Here is a 14,557-nt window from a genome sequence, read left to right as displayed (position 1 = left end):
CGTTCTGCTGACACCGGCGAACATGCGCAGTGCTTGCTGACACCGGCGAACATGCGCAATATGCTCAGTGAAGTTGCTGGTGGATTTTGTGTCCAAATAACTATAGGGGGAAAACAAAAAGGCTGGAACGACAATATTTTTTTTCCCCTTGCCTCTCGACATTTTATTCCCTTTGCATTTTGTCTGGCTACTCAACTTTTGTATATCTTTTCCCCAGGGTAGGGGGAACTCCCAAACTGGAGGGCATAGGTTTAGGGTGACAGGGGAAAGATTTAAAAGGGTCCAAAAGATTAGAGAAAAAATAAGTTTGAAATGTTAATTCCCCTCAAGAAAGGCCCTCTCTTACGCCTTGAAAAAAAAATTATTCACAGCCTATTAATCACTGAGCACAAAGGATGTTGTGAAACTTGAAAGGCTTCAGAAACAATTTGTCAGGATGTTGCTGGGGTTGGTGGATTTGAGCATCAGGGAGGGGCTGAATAGGCTGGGGCTGTTTTCCCTGGAGCGTGGAAGGGTTAGGGGTGACCTTATAGAGGTGTATAAAATCATGAAGGGCATGGATAGGTTTCCCTGCTGTGGGAGAGTTCAGAACTAGAGAGCATTAGTTTAGGGTGAGAGGGTAAAGGTTTAAAAGGGACCTAAAGGGCAACTTGACACAGAGGGTGGTGTGTGGACTGAATGAACTACCAGAGGAAGGGGTGGAGGCTGGTACAATTACAGCATTTAAAAGGCATCTGGACAGGTACATGAATAGGAAGGTTTAGAGGGATATGGTAAGAACAATGGGTCAAGTGCTGGCAAATGGGCCTAGATTAATTTAGGATATCTGGTCGGCGCAGACCAAAGGGTTTGTTTCCATACTGTACAACTCTATCACTCTGTTTCTATTAGTCAGAACCAATTTCACACGAGTAGGACTAGGCCATTTACCTCTTACATCCCATCCTCAACTCTGGCCTCACTGCACATATTTCAATGCAAGTTTGAGAAAGATGGCTGCAACCTTTTTTTTACAATTGAACATGCATTTAATGAAGTTTCTGAATGGATCATTTTCGCTATTCTCAATTTTAAAGATCAGTCATTTCTCATGCACCTGTGTCTCGGAGGCAGGGTCATCACCATCCATTCTCTCTCTCCTGAGAAAGGCTTGATAAAGCGATCACAAAGAGCTTGAGGCATGAGAAAGTTTATGTTGGGGGGGGAGATGCAGAGGGTGGGAAGAGAGAGAGAGAATGGATGGGAAAAGACAGCACAAATTTCACCTTCCCCAAGACCAGTGTCAGTGTCCCAAGAACTGGAACCTACTCCTCCCACAGCAGTCATTTCTCAATATAAACGTGCTGAAAGCAGTAGAATCATATAATCCCTGCAGGCCATTCAGCCCATCAAATTCACACCGACCTTCCAAACAGCATCCCACTCAAACGCACCTGCTTACCCTACACCTGCCCATGACTAACCCATCCAAACCTCCACATCCCTGGACACCTGAAGCACAGCTGATTCATCCTAAACTGCAGATCTTTGGACTGTGGGAGGAAACTGAAGCACCTGGAGATAACTCATGCAGAACTAGGGGAGATGTGCCAAAGTCCACACAGTCAGCAAGAGTGGAATCGAACCTCGGTCCCTGGCGCTGTGGGGCAGGTCCTCCCATCTGCAGCCCTCTCTCAGATCCCCATTACCTGCCTGACTCGCGCTCACCCTGTCCACTGACCCAATCCGAAGGCTCTGTCCGGAGGGGAATGACCGTCTTCCGGAATAAAGTGTCCGGTTAACTTTTCCCCCTTTCCCCCCCCCTCAACGTATCTGCAGCCTGGCTTCCAGCTCCATCTCTCTGATCTGAAGGTCCTCCAGCATGTGTTTGCTCTGGATCACAGCATCCAGAGCCTCCCACTTTCTGCAAATCGAAAGACAAATCGCACCCACCCCTCTCCAATGTCTGTCGTGTGACTGCTTAATTGTTTCTAGTGGCCGAGCAGAGGCTGATAGCCAAGTTCAGAACCCGTGGGGATGGCCTCAACCGGGACTTTGGGTTCATGTCACACTACAGGTGACCCCGCTACACTATATACACTCTCACAGATACACACACACACACCACCCCTAGACTCAAACTCCACACACACACACCCAAGCAAGCACATACAGAAGCACACACTTTCTCATGCATGTGCACACACACACTCTCTCTCTCATGCACGCAACATACATAAGTCTATGGGGTGAATTTGCATTTGCAGATCCATTCTATTTGGCTCAAAAAGCACACAATCCGCAGGCGGTCAATCCATGTAATATTTTATAAATTCCTACTTTGGAAATAGAATGACTCAAGATTGGAATACAGAGACTCAAACTTCACACCTTTAATACATTGTCTGAGCTGAGCTGTCATCTTTTTATTTTATAGAATCTTAAGTTATTTCAAGAGTGTGACTTGAAAGTAGTTCTGGGATTTACAATATCAATGAATCGAAACCTGCAACTCACTGTAAAAGATGGAAGACTTAACAGCAATCTAAATTTGTTCAATATATCATTTCGGTTGCATGATAGAAATTCTGTGTCTTATGACACAGCTACTTGATGGCACTTCCAAATAAACCTGTTGGACTATAAATTGGTGCTGTGTGATTTTTAACTTGATCCACCCTAGTCCAACACCGGCTCCTCCACATCGTGTCGACTGACCACAGGCCACACCTCCCGGTGCTGACAGTAAACGTTACAATGCTGATGAAACAATGCAGTACCTGCACTCCTGAAAAATTTACAATTTCGACCGATACTAGTTACTCATTCACCGCTCCATCTGATACACGATGTTGGAAACTTAGTGCTGGAGGCTGAAAGAAACAGGCAGCTTTAAAACAAAAACCATTTGGATCTCTCAGCTTTCAATGAGAGTCTGAGCCCAGGGGTAAGTTCAGGTTACCTTTATTGTGACCAAACTTTGTCACAGCTTCAGATCTCCCCAGGAAAAAGGTGGACAAAAAGTAGCTTGTTTTTCCCTTTAAACATCTCAAGGTCAAAGCACACCCACTCCCCCCAACCCCTCACCCTACTTTCTTTACTATTGATCAATACTGAGTTGTCCCTTTGTAATTGGATCCTTGGTACAGCCTTAACCAATCAGAAGTATTGCCTCACTCAGCAATTTCAACCTACACACTGTATCCAAGTGTGTTTCTCCCCATTCACTAGCTGGGGAGAAGAGGGATGGCAGTCAAGAGTCAACCACACTGCTGTGGGTCTGGAGTCACATGCAGGCCTGGAGTCACGTGTAGGCCAGACCGGGTAAAGAATGCAGCGGGGACGACGGAGTGAATCCTTTCCAGCAACCGTAGTTCCCTTCTCTAAAAAGAGACGAGTGAATCAGAATGGGGATTTCACCCCGAAAATGTTTTAAATCATTAAATTCTGGACTCCAGATTTCTGACCGAATTCCAATTCCGCCATCTGCCCGAGGCGGGATTCGAACCCGGGAGTTCCCAGAACTGGGTTGATAGTCCAGTTGAAAATGGCACTCGGCTGTCCCTACTTCAATCCCTCTGCGATGGCACATGAACTCACTGGTGCCTCCGCAGGTGGGAGGAGCGGGTGAATCCCTTCCCGCACTGAGAGCAGGTGAATGGCCTCTCCCCGGTGTGGAGCCACTGGTGGGTCAGCAGTGTACAGGACTGAGTGAATCCCTTCCTGCACACTGAGCAGGTGAAGGGCTTCTCTCGGTGTGGACCTGCTGGTGCGTCAGCAGATGGCCCATCTGACTGAATCCCTTCCCGCACTTGGAGCAGGTGAACGACCTCTCCCCGGTGTGGACCCTCTGGTGCGTCCGCAAGTTGCTCATCTGACTGAACCCCTTCCCACACACAGAGCAGGTGAAGGGTCTCTCTCCGGTGTGGACCCGCTGATGGATCTGCAGGCTGGAAGAATCAGTGAATCTCTTCCTGCACTCGGGGCAGGCGAATGGCCTCTCGCCGGTGTGGACCCGCTGATGCTTCCGAAGGTGGGAGGAGTGGGTGAAGCCCTTCCCACACTCAGGGCAGGTGAACGGCCTCTCCCCGGTGTGGACCCGACGGTGGGTCAGCAGGCCGGATGAATCGATGAATCCCTTCCCACACTCGGGGCAGGTGAACGGCCTCTCCCCCGTGTGGACCCGCTTGTGGATCAGTAGCTTACCCGAGCAAGCGAACCCCTTCCCGCACTCGGGGCAGGTGAACGGCCTCTCTCCTGTGTGGATCCGCTGGTGCGTCTGCAAGGTGCCCACATGACGGAAAGCCTTCCCACACTCGGGGCAGGTGAATGGCCTCTCCCCGGTGTGGACCCGCTGGTGGGTCTTCAGGCTGGAAGAATTCACAAACCCCTTCCCGCACTGAGAGCAGGAGAACGGCCTCTCCCCGGTGTGGACCCGCTTGTGGGTCAGCAGCGCAGCTGACTGAGCAAACTCCTTCCCGCACATGGAGCAGGTGAATGGCCTCTCCCCCGTGTGGACTCGCTCGTGCTTCCGCAGATTGCCGATCTGACTGAACCCCTTCCCGCACTCAGGGCAGGTGAACGGTCTCTCCCCAGTGTGGACCCGCTGGTGTTTCTGCAGGCTGGAAGAATTCACAAATCCCTTCCTGCACACGGTGCAGGTGAACGGCCTCTCCCCGGTGTGGACCCGCTGGTGGATTTGCAGCGTAGATGACTGAGTGAACTCCCTCCCACACACAGGGCACGTGAACGGCTTCTCTCCCGTGTGGACTCGCTTGTGCGTCTGCAGGTTTCCCATCTGACTGAATCCCTTCCCGCACACGGAGCAGGTGAACGGCCTCTCCCCGGTGTGGACCCGCTGGTGTTTCAGCAGGCCGGAAGAATCGACAAATGACTTCCCGCATTCGGAGCAGGTGAACGGCTTCTCCCCGGTGTGAGTGCGCTGGTGTGTCAGGAGATGGGATGCATCAATAAATCTCCGCCCACACTGACAGCAGGAGAAGGGCCTCTCCCCGGTGTGAATCCGCTGGTGTGTCTGCAGGTGGGACAACTGAGTGAACGCTTTCCCGCAACGGCAGCAGATGAATGGCCTCTCCCCGGTGTGAACTCGCTGGTGGGTCTGCAGGCTACACAGCCAACTGAATCCCTTCCCACACACAGAGCAGGTGAATGGCGTCTCCCCGGTGTGAACGCGTCTGTGCATTTCCAGCACCGAGGGGGAAGGGAATCCTTTCCCACAGTCCCCACATTTCCACGGTTTCCGCATGGGGACAACTTTCCTTGTGTCAAACCCAGAGTGACACAATCTCCTGCACTGAATCTCTCTCACTCGGGTATCTCGATATTCTTCCTGCCACACCAGTGTCCAAAATCTCTCAAGCAGACTTGAATGGCTGCTGATATTCAGTTCCCAATGAATCAAGGAGCTCTGTCAGAAATCGATGTATCAATTGCTTTCAGATTTCTTTCCGCATGTCTTCCTGCAAAAAGAAATTCACAAAATAAGTGATCACTGTCAGTACAGTTAAATTAACATAACACAAGTGGCAATTCCTGTAGATTGCCAGGTGCCTGCTGATCACACATTATCCAGGACACACACAAACCTGAAAACCCTCAGGCAGCCACATAGCCCTCAGTGTGTAAGGAGGGAAACTTCATTTAGGTGATAATGATCTGGAACAAACCGCCTACAAAGGTGCTGGAAATGGAGCTGAATCAAGGACATGACAATGAACTGTCAAGCCTGCTCGAGAATCGAATGCCAGTAAAGTTTCTGAATGACTTACATCTGTCCTATTAAATAAAAAAAAGACAACAAGTACAGGATATAATTCCATTACTATATTCGGAGCAAAATAATAGCCATGAAGCTTTAACAACAGCCAACAATATCAGATATACACCAAAATAAGCAACATGCGTCTACATTTTGTATCAGTGCGCCAATCCCTTAAATGCTGTTCAGTTCCATGAGAAACTACCCTTTAATTGTGAACATGAGGAAAGAAGCGATCCTTTTCTCAGGTGCCAAACTGCGGGAATACACCATGAAAATCCTTTAAGTGGGACAAAGAGCATCTGAGCACCTTTGCAGAGTCTGCTGCCTCCCTGGATTCACTCCAGTTACTGTAAGTAAACAGTGTCTCTCCCAATCTCTCTCCCTCCCTCCCAGGATGAGGAATGCAAAAGGGAGAGACATTGCTTCGCTCCCAGATGTTGCCCAGAGGGAGGGAGTTTCGCCCTGTCAGTTTCAGAGTTACTTCCGCGTTGTGACGTCACAATTGGGGGGCGGGGCGGGGCGGACAGTGGGCCCGCACTGCGCCTGCGCTGTCCTGCCGCTGGGGCACGCGGCGAGGAAAGGACACTTTGCAAACTCCCTTCGCTCTCTTCCAAGTCAGTGTGCTTTGTGTTCAAGCAAAGTGCAGGGTTTCAGTTTAGCTTTACACTCTCAGGAATCCTCCTCCTCTGTGAATCCAACACTTTACTCCTCTCTCTATGGCAGCAGCGATTTCTAAGACTCTAGAATTTCAATTCAACCTCATCCTTCCCATTTAAATGCTAATTTTACACAGAGGGTGGTTCATGTGTGGAATGAACCCCCTGAGGAAGTGGAGGATGTGGGTACAATTAAAAGACATTTGTTTTAAGTACATGAACAGGAAGGGTTTGGAGGGATTACAGGTCAGGAGCGGGCAGGAGTGACTAGTTTAATTTGGGATTATGGTTGGCATGGATTGGTTGGACCGAAGGTCTGTTTCCATGCTGTATGACTCTATGACAGTTCCTTGACAGTGAACTTGCAGGTAGGTAGGATAGTGAAGGTGGTGTTTGGTACACTTTGCTTTATAGAGTATTGGAGTTGGGACTCAGATTTCTCCAGTTTCCTCACTTCCCCTCCCCCCACCTTGTCTCAGTCAAATCCCTCGAACTCAGCACCGCCTTCCTAACCTGCAATCATCTTCCTGACCTCTCCGCCCCCACCCCACTCTGGCCTATCACCCTCACCTTGATCTCCCTCCACCTATCGCAATTCCAACGCTCCTCCCCCAAGTCCCTCCTCCCTATCTTTTATCTTAGCCTGCTGGACACACTTTCCTCATTCCTGAAGAAGGGCTTATGCCCGAAACGTCGATTCTCCAGTTCCTTGGATGCTGGCTGACCTGCTGCGCTTTTCCAGCAACACATTTTCAGCTATTGGAGTTGGGAGGTCACATTGCAGCTGTCCAGGACATGGATTCAGCCACCTTTGGAGTATTGCGTGCAATTCTGGTACCAGTGATCCCACCCTGATACACCATACTAAAAAGAGTGACTAAAATTGATGGGACACAGGATAAAATCATAAAATCCCTGCAGTGCAGAAAGAGGCCATTCGGCCCATTGGATATAGGAGTTGGGAGGTCATGTTGCAGCTGTGCAGGAAATTGGTTAGGCCACTTTTGGAATACAGCATTCGATTCTGGTCACCCTGCTACAGGATAGGAAAGATGTTGTGAAACTTGAAAGATGTCAAAAAGATTAATAAGGATGTCACCAGGGTTGGAGAATTTGTGGTAAAAGGAGAGGCTGAATAGGATGAGGCGGTTTTCCGTGGAGATTCAAAGGCTAAGGGGTTAACTTAAAGGTTTATAAAATCATATAGAGTCACATAGATGTACAGCATCTATGCATCTGGAAACAGACCCTTCAGTCCAATTCGTCCACACTGACCAGCTTTCCCAACCTAACCTAGTCCCATTTGCAAGCACTTGGCCAATATCCATCTAAACCCTTCCAATTCAAATACCTATCCAGATGTCTTTTACATAATGCAATTCTACCAGCCTCCACCACTTCCTTGGCAACTCATTCCAAACACATACCATCCTCTCGTTAAAGTTGCCCCTTAGGTCTCTTTTGTATATCTGGACTCCCCCACCCCAGGGGGAAAAGACCTTGCCTATTTATCCTATCCATGCCCCTCATGATTTTATAAACCTCTATAAGGTCACCCTACAGCTTCTGACGCTCCAGGGAAAACAGCTCCAGCCTGTTCAGCCTCTCCCTGTAGCTCAAATCCTAAAACAGCCCCAGCCCCAGCCTGTTCAGCCTCTCCCTGTAGCTCAAATCCTCCAACCCTGGCAACATCCATGTAGTATTTTCTGAACCCTTTCAAGTTTCACAACATCCTTCTGATAGGATGGAGACCAGAATTGCACGCAATATTCCAACAGTGGCCGAAACAACGTCCTGTACAGCTGCAACATGACCTCCCAACTCCTGTACTCAATACTCTGACCAATAGAGGAAAGCATACCAAATGCCTCCTTCACTATCCTATCTACCTGCGACTCCACTTTCAAGGAGCTATGAACCTGCACTCCAAGGTCTCTTTGTTCAGCAACACTCCCCAAGACCTTACCATTAAGTGTATAAGTCCTGCTAAGATTTGTTTTCCCAAATCTCGCACCTTGCACTTAACTAAATTAAACTCCATCTGCCATTGCTCAGCCCATTGGCCCATTTGCTCAAGATGCCGTTGTAACTGGAGATAATCTTCTTCAATGTCCACCACACTTCCAATTTGCTGTCATCTGCAAACTTACTGACTATACCTTCTATGTTCACATCCAATCTTTTATACAAGTGATGAAAAGTAGTGGACCCAGCAGCGATCCTTGTGGCACTCCACTGGTCACAGACCTCCAGTCTGAAAAACAACCTTCCACCGCCACCCTCTGTCTTCTACTTTTGAACCAGTTCTGGAACCAAATGGCTAGTTCTCCCTGTATTCCACGAGATCGAACCTTGCTAACCAGTCTCCTATGGGGAACCTTGTCGACTGCCTTACTGAAGACCATACAGATCATGTCCACCGTCTGCCCTCATCAAACCTCTGTTACTTCTTCAAAAAACTCTATCAAGTTCGCGACACATGATTGCCCACTCACAAAGCCATGTTGACCTCCCTTGCCTTTCCAAATACATATAAATCCGGTTTCTCAAGATTCCCTCCAACAACTTGCCCACCACTGACATTAGGCTCACCACTCTATAGTTCCATGGCTTGTCCTTACCACCTTTATAGACAATAGACAATAGGTGCAGGAGTAGGCCATTCTGCCCTTCGAGCCTGCACCGCCATTCAATATGATCATGGCTGATCATCCTTAATCAGTATCCTGTTCCTGCCTTATCTCCATAACCCTTGATTCCGCACAGTACTCCAGGTGTGGTCTCACTAGGGCCCTGTACAGCTGCAGAAGAACCTCTTTGCTTCTGTACTCAGTCCCTCTTGTTATGAAGGCCAGCATGCTATTAGCCTTCTTCACTACCTGTTGTACCTGCATGCTTACCTTCATTGTCTGGTGTACAAGAACATCCAGATCTCTTTGTACTGCCCCTTTACCTAAATTGATTCCATTTAGGTAGTAATCTGCCTTCCTGTTCTTGCCACCAAAGTGGATAACCATACATTAAACTGCATCTGCCATGCATCTGTCCACTCACCTAACCTGTCCAGGTCACCCTGTAATCTCTCTCCTAACATCCTCCTCACATTTCACCCTGCCACCCAGCTTTGTATCATCAGCAAATTTGCTAATGTTATTACTAATACCATCTTCTATATCATTAACATATATTGTAAAAAGCTGCAGTTCCAGCATGGATCCCTGCGGTACCCCACTGGTCACTGCCTGCCATTCCGAAATGGAGCCGTTTATCACTACTCTTTGCTTCCTGTCAGCCAGAAAATGTGTTGCTGGAAAAGCGCAGCAGGTCAGGCAGCATCCAGGGAACAGGAGAATCGATGTTTCGGGCATAAGCTCTTCTTCAGGATTTCAGCTGTTCTCTGCTGCAAAAAAGAAATACTGGCACCACGTTTGCCAACCTCCAGTCTTCCGGCACCTCACCTGTGACTATCGATGATACAAATATTTCAGCAAAGGGCCCAGCAATCACTTCCCTAGCTTCCCACAGAGTTCTAGGGTACACCTGATCAGGTCCTGGGGATTTATCCACCATTACGTGTTTCAAGACATCCAGCATGTCTCCTCAGTAGTAAATACATTTTTCAAGATGACACCATCTATTTCCCTACATTCTACGTCTTCGATGTCCTTCTGCACAGTAAACACTGATGCAAAATACTCGTTTAGGATCTCCTCCATCCCCTGCAACACCACACAAATGCCGCCTTGCTGATCTTTGAGGGGTCCTATTCTCTCCCTACTTACCCTTTTGTCCTTAGTGTATTGAGAAAAGCCCTTTGGATTCTCCCTAACCCTATTTGCCAAAGCTATCTCATGTCCCCTTTTTGCCCTCCTGATTTCTCTCTTACGTATACTCCTACTGCCTTTATATGCTATACACGAATGTTCCTTTGTGGGGGGGCAGTCATAGAACTCAAACAGCGTAGAAGCAGACCATTCAGCCTGTCCAATCCACACCAACCCTCCGAAAAGCATCTTACCCCAAACTCAACCCCCCCAACCCATATATCATGTGGCCAATCCATCCTAATCTGCATATCTTTGGACTGTGGGAGGAAACCAGAGCCCCCAGAGGAAACCCATGCTGACATGGGGCGGGGAGAAGAAAATGCAAACAACACACAGACAGTCATCTGAGGGTCCATGGTGCTGTGAGGCAGCAGTGCTAAGCACTGAGCCACCCAGGTCTGTCAATCGACATGAATTAACACTTTTAGGGGAGTGGGGAGGGAGGATATTAGGTACAAAGTGAGAATGGAGGCGAGTGTGTGGAATGGAGATGTACAGGGAAGGAGTTATACTCGATCTATCCTGACACATGCTTCCTTTTTATCCTTAACCAAACCATCAATTTCTTTAGTCATCCAGCATTCCCCTACACTTACCAGCTTTCCTTTCACCCTGACAGGAATATACTTTCTCTGGATTCTCGTTATCTCATTATGAAGGCTTCCTATTTTCCAGCCGTCCCTTTGCCTGCGAACATCTGCCCCCAATCAGCTTTTGAAAGTCCTTGCCTAATACCGTCAAAATTGGCCTTTCTCCAATTTAGAACTTCAATTTTTAGATCTGATCTATCCTTTTCCATCACTATTTTAAAACTAATAGAATTACGGTCGCAGGTCAAGTTTTGCACCTTCTCTAGTAGGTACATCCACATACTGAATCAGAAAATTGTCTTGTATGCACTTAAATTCCTCTCCATCTAAACCCTTAACACTATGGCAGTCCCAGTCGATGGTTGGAAAGTTAAAATCCCCTACCATAACTTCTCTATTATTCTTACAAATAGCTGAGATCCCTTTACAAGTTTGTTTCTCAATTTCCCTCTGACTATTGGGGGGGTCTATAATACAATCCCAATAAGCTGATCATCCCTTTCTTATTTCTCAGTTCCACCCAAATAACTTCCCTGGATGTATTTCTGGGAATATCCTCCCTCAGCACAGCTGTAATACTATCACTTATCAAAAATGCCACTCCCCCTCCTCTCTTGCCTCCTTTTCTATCCTTCCTGTAGCATTTGTATCCTGGGAATATTAAGCTGCCAGTCCTGCCCATCCCTGAGCCACGTTTCTGTAATTGCTATGACATCCCAGTCCCATGTTCCTAACCATGCCCTGAGTTCATCTGCCTTCCCTGTTAGGCCCCTTGCATTGAAGCAAATGCAGTTTAATTTATTAGTCCTACCTTGTCCCTGCCTGCCCAACTGTTTGACTCACTTCTGTTCTCAGCTGTACCCGTCTCAGATTGCTATCTTTCCTCGCTATCTCCCTGGGTCCCACTCCCCCCCACTTACTAGTTTAAATCCTCCCAAGCAGTTCTAGCAAATTTCCCTGCCAGCATATTAGTCCCCTTCCAATTTAGGTGCAATCCATCCTTCTTGTACAGGTCAATTCTACCCCAAAAGAGATTCCAATGATCCAAAAATGTGAATCCTTCTCCCATCCTTCTCCTCAGCCATGCATTCATCTGCTCTATCCTCCTATTCCTGCCCTCACTAGCTCGTAGCTCTGGGAGCAATCCAGATATTGGTCTTTTGTTGAGAGTGTGTTGCTGGAAAAGCGCAACTGGTCAGACTGCATCTAAGGAGCAGGAGAATTGATGTTTCAGGCCAGAGCCCTTCACCGTCTCGACTCTGACCGCCAGCCATCTGCAGACCTCATTTTCTCCCATTTGGTCTTTCGAGCCTGCACCAGCATTGAAGAGATCATAACTGGATATGATTATACCTACATTGGAGGAGAAAGTGAGGACTGCAGATGCTGGAGATCAGAGCTGAAAATGTGTTGCTGGAAAAGCGCAGCAGGTCAAGCAGCATCCAAGGAGCAGGAGAATCGACGTTTCGGGCATGAGCCCTTCTTCAGGAATTCCTACATTGAGGTGGATAGAGTGGGATTTTTTTCACTGGAGTTTAGGAGGTTGAGAGGTGACCTTACACAGGATTATAAAATCATAAGGGGTATAGATGAGGTGAACAGGGGGCATCCTTTCCCTAGGGTGGGGGTTTTAAGATTAGAGAGCAAATTTTGATGGAGAGAGGGAAAAGATGAGGCACACAATTTGTTTTTGTTTTTACACAGAGTGGTTTGTGTGGTGGAATGAATATCCAGAGGAAGTGGTGGATGCAGGTACAGTCACAACATTTAAAAGACATTTGGATAAGGACGACACGGTGGCTCAGTAGTTAGCACTGTTACCTCACAGCACCAGGGCCCCAGGTTCGATTCCACCTTCGGGCATCTATCTGTGTGGAGTTTGCACATTCTCCCCGTGACTGCATGGGTTTCCTCCCACAGTCCAAAGATGTGCAGGTCAGGTGAATTGACCACGCTAAATTGCCCACGGTGTCAGGTGTTTTAGTCAGAGTGGGGTGGGTTACTCTTTGGAGGGTCGGTGTGGACTTGTTGGGCTGCAGGGCCTGTTTCCACGCTGTAGGGAATCTAATCTAATAAGTACATGAATAGAGAAAGTTTCGGAGGGATATGGGTCAAACACAGGCAGATGGGACTAGTTTAGTTTGAGAACATAGTGGACTGAAGGGTCTGTTTCTGTGCTGTATGACTCTGTAACTGTTCTGTAATGGTCTTAAAGACATTTTCTTGCCTTCCCCCATAACAATCCATTTCTTTGTTGTTCAAAAATCAGATGAACCCAGTCTTTAAAATATTCAATGCCCCCAAACTGCAGGAAGACATCCCCACTTCTGAACTCAATTCCTATTGGTGATATACCACTTGCCTTGCTCATTGCTTGCTGAGGAGAAAGTGAGGACTGCAGATGCTGGAGATCAGAGCTTAAAAATGTGTTGCTGGAAAAGCGCAGCAGGTCAGGCAGCATCCAGGGAACAGGAGAATCGACGTTTTGGGCATAAGCTGCCTGACCTGCTGCGCTTTTCCAGCAACACGTTTTTAAGCTCATTGCTCGCTGAACCTGTCTGACAACTTGCATTGACTGGTTCAGAAGGACATTGAGGCCCCTTTGTACATCCACACATCATTCCTGATGAAGGGCTCGTGCCTGAAAAGTCACCTTCCCTGCTCCTCGAATGTTACCTGACCAGCTGTGCTTTTCCAGCCCCTACTTTTCAATTCTAACCTCCAACAACATCTGCAGTCCTCACATTCCCCACATCTCAACATATCACCATTTAAACAATGCACCTCCCTTCTGCTTTTTCTTTTCCCCCCACAGCAAAGGCTATAAGTTCACCCTGTGGTACTGCATTTGCCATGTGCTCGCCAACTGAGACACAGACCTGGACCAACTTTTCCTGAGTCTGTCTGTCTCCCTCCCTGGATTCACTCCCTTTCTCGCCGCAAGTCAACAATTGAACCGCAGAACGTATAAAAAAAAAAGGGAAGATGGGAGGCTGAGAAAAGTAAGTGTTGTACTCACAGATGTTGGACAGAGGAAGGAAGTTGCAGTCTGGGGTGAAGCTCAATCTTCATTCAGAGAGAGAGGAGCAGCAGCAGCTTCAGAAGCTCATGGTCCAACTTCCGCATTCAGACAATCGGGTGGCTGTCATTCGCAGGAGGACCAGACTCCTTCCGGTCCTCCAGGGCTTTCCATTGGTCCATCGAAAGAGCCGTTCCAGCGGACAGCGAAGAGCATGCGCACTCTTTTGCTGACACCGGCGAACATGCGCTGTTCTTGCTGACACCGAGAAGCATGCGCAGTATTCTGTGGCGATGCTTGTGTTACTGACATATTTTAAGTGTCCAAATGCCTCGACATTTTATGCCTTTTGCATTTAGTCCGGCTGCTCAACTTTGGTATAACTTTTCCCCAGGGTAGGGGAGTCGTAAACGAGAAGACATAGGTTTAGGGTGAGAGGAGAAAGATTTAAAAGGGATCTGAGGTGTAACTTTTTCACGCAGACGGTGGTGAGTGTATTGAACGAACTGCCAAAAGAAGTGTTGTAGACTGCTACCATTACAACATTTAAAAGGCATCTGGATGGGTTCATGAATAGGAAAGGTTGTAAAAGATATGAGAGAAAGTGAGGGCTGCAGATCAGAGCTGAAAATGTGTTGCTGGAAAAGCGCAGCAGGTCAGGCAGCATCCAGGGAACAGGAGAATCGACGTTTCGGGCATAAGCC

The 14,557-nt window shown here is 47.9% G+C and overlaps 1 pseudogene; it reads right to left on the bottom strand.

Annotated features, from left to right (window-relative positions):
- Positions 1-2,611: 2,611 nt before the first annotated feature.
- Positions 2,612-14,557, bottom strand: part of LOC122543515 — an 87,270-nt pseudogene continuing 75,324 nt past the window's right edge.

This window comes from Chiloscyllium plagiosum, chromosome 44 (assembly GCF_004010195.1).
Source record: "Chiloscyllium plagiosum isolate BGI_BamShark_2017 chromosome 44, ASM401019v2, whole genome shotgun sequence".
NCBI classification, from domain to species: Eukaryota; Metazoa; Chordata; class Chondrichthyes; order Orectolobiformes; family Hemiscylliidae; genus Chiloscyllium; species Chiloscyllium plagiosum.
The sequence above is the reverse complement of the archived record's forward strand: the minus strand, read 5'-3'. Positions and strand labels throughout refer to the sequence as shown.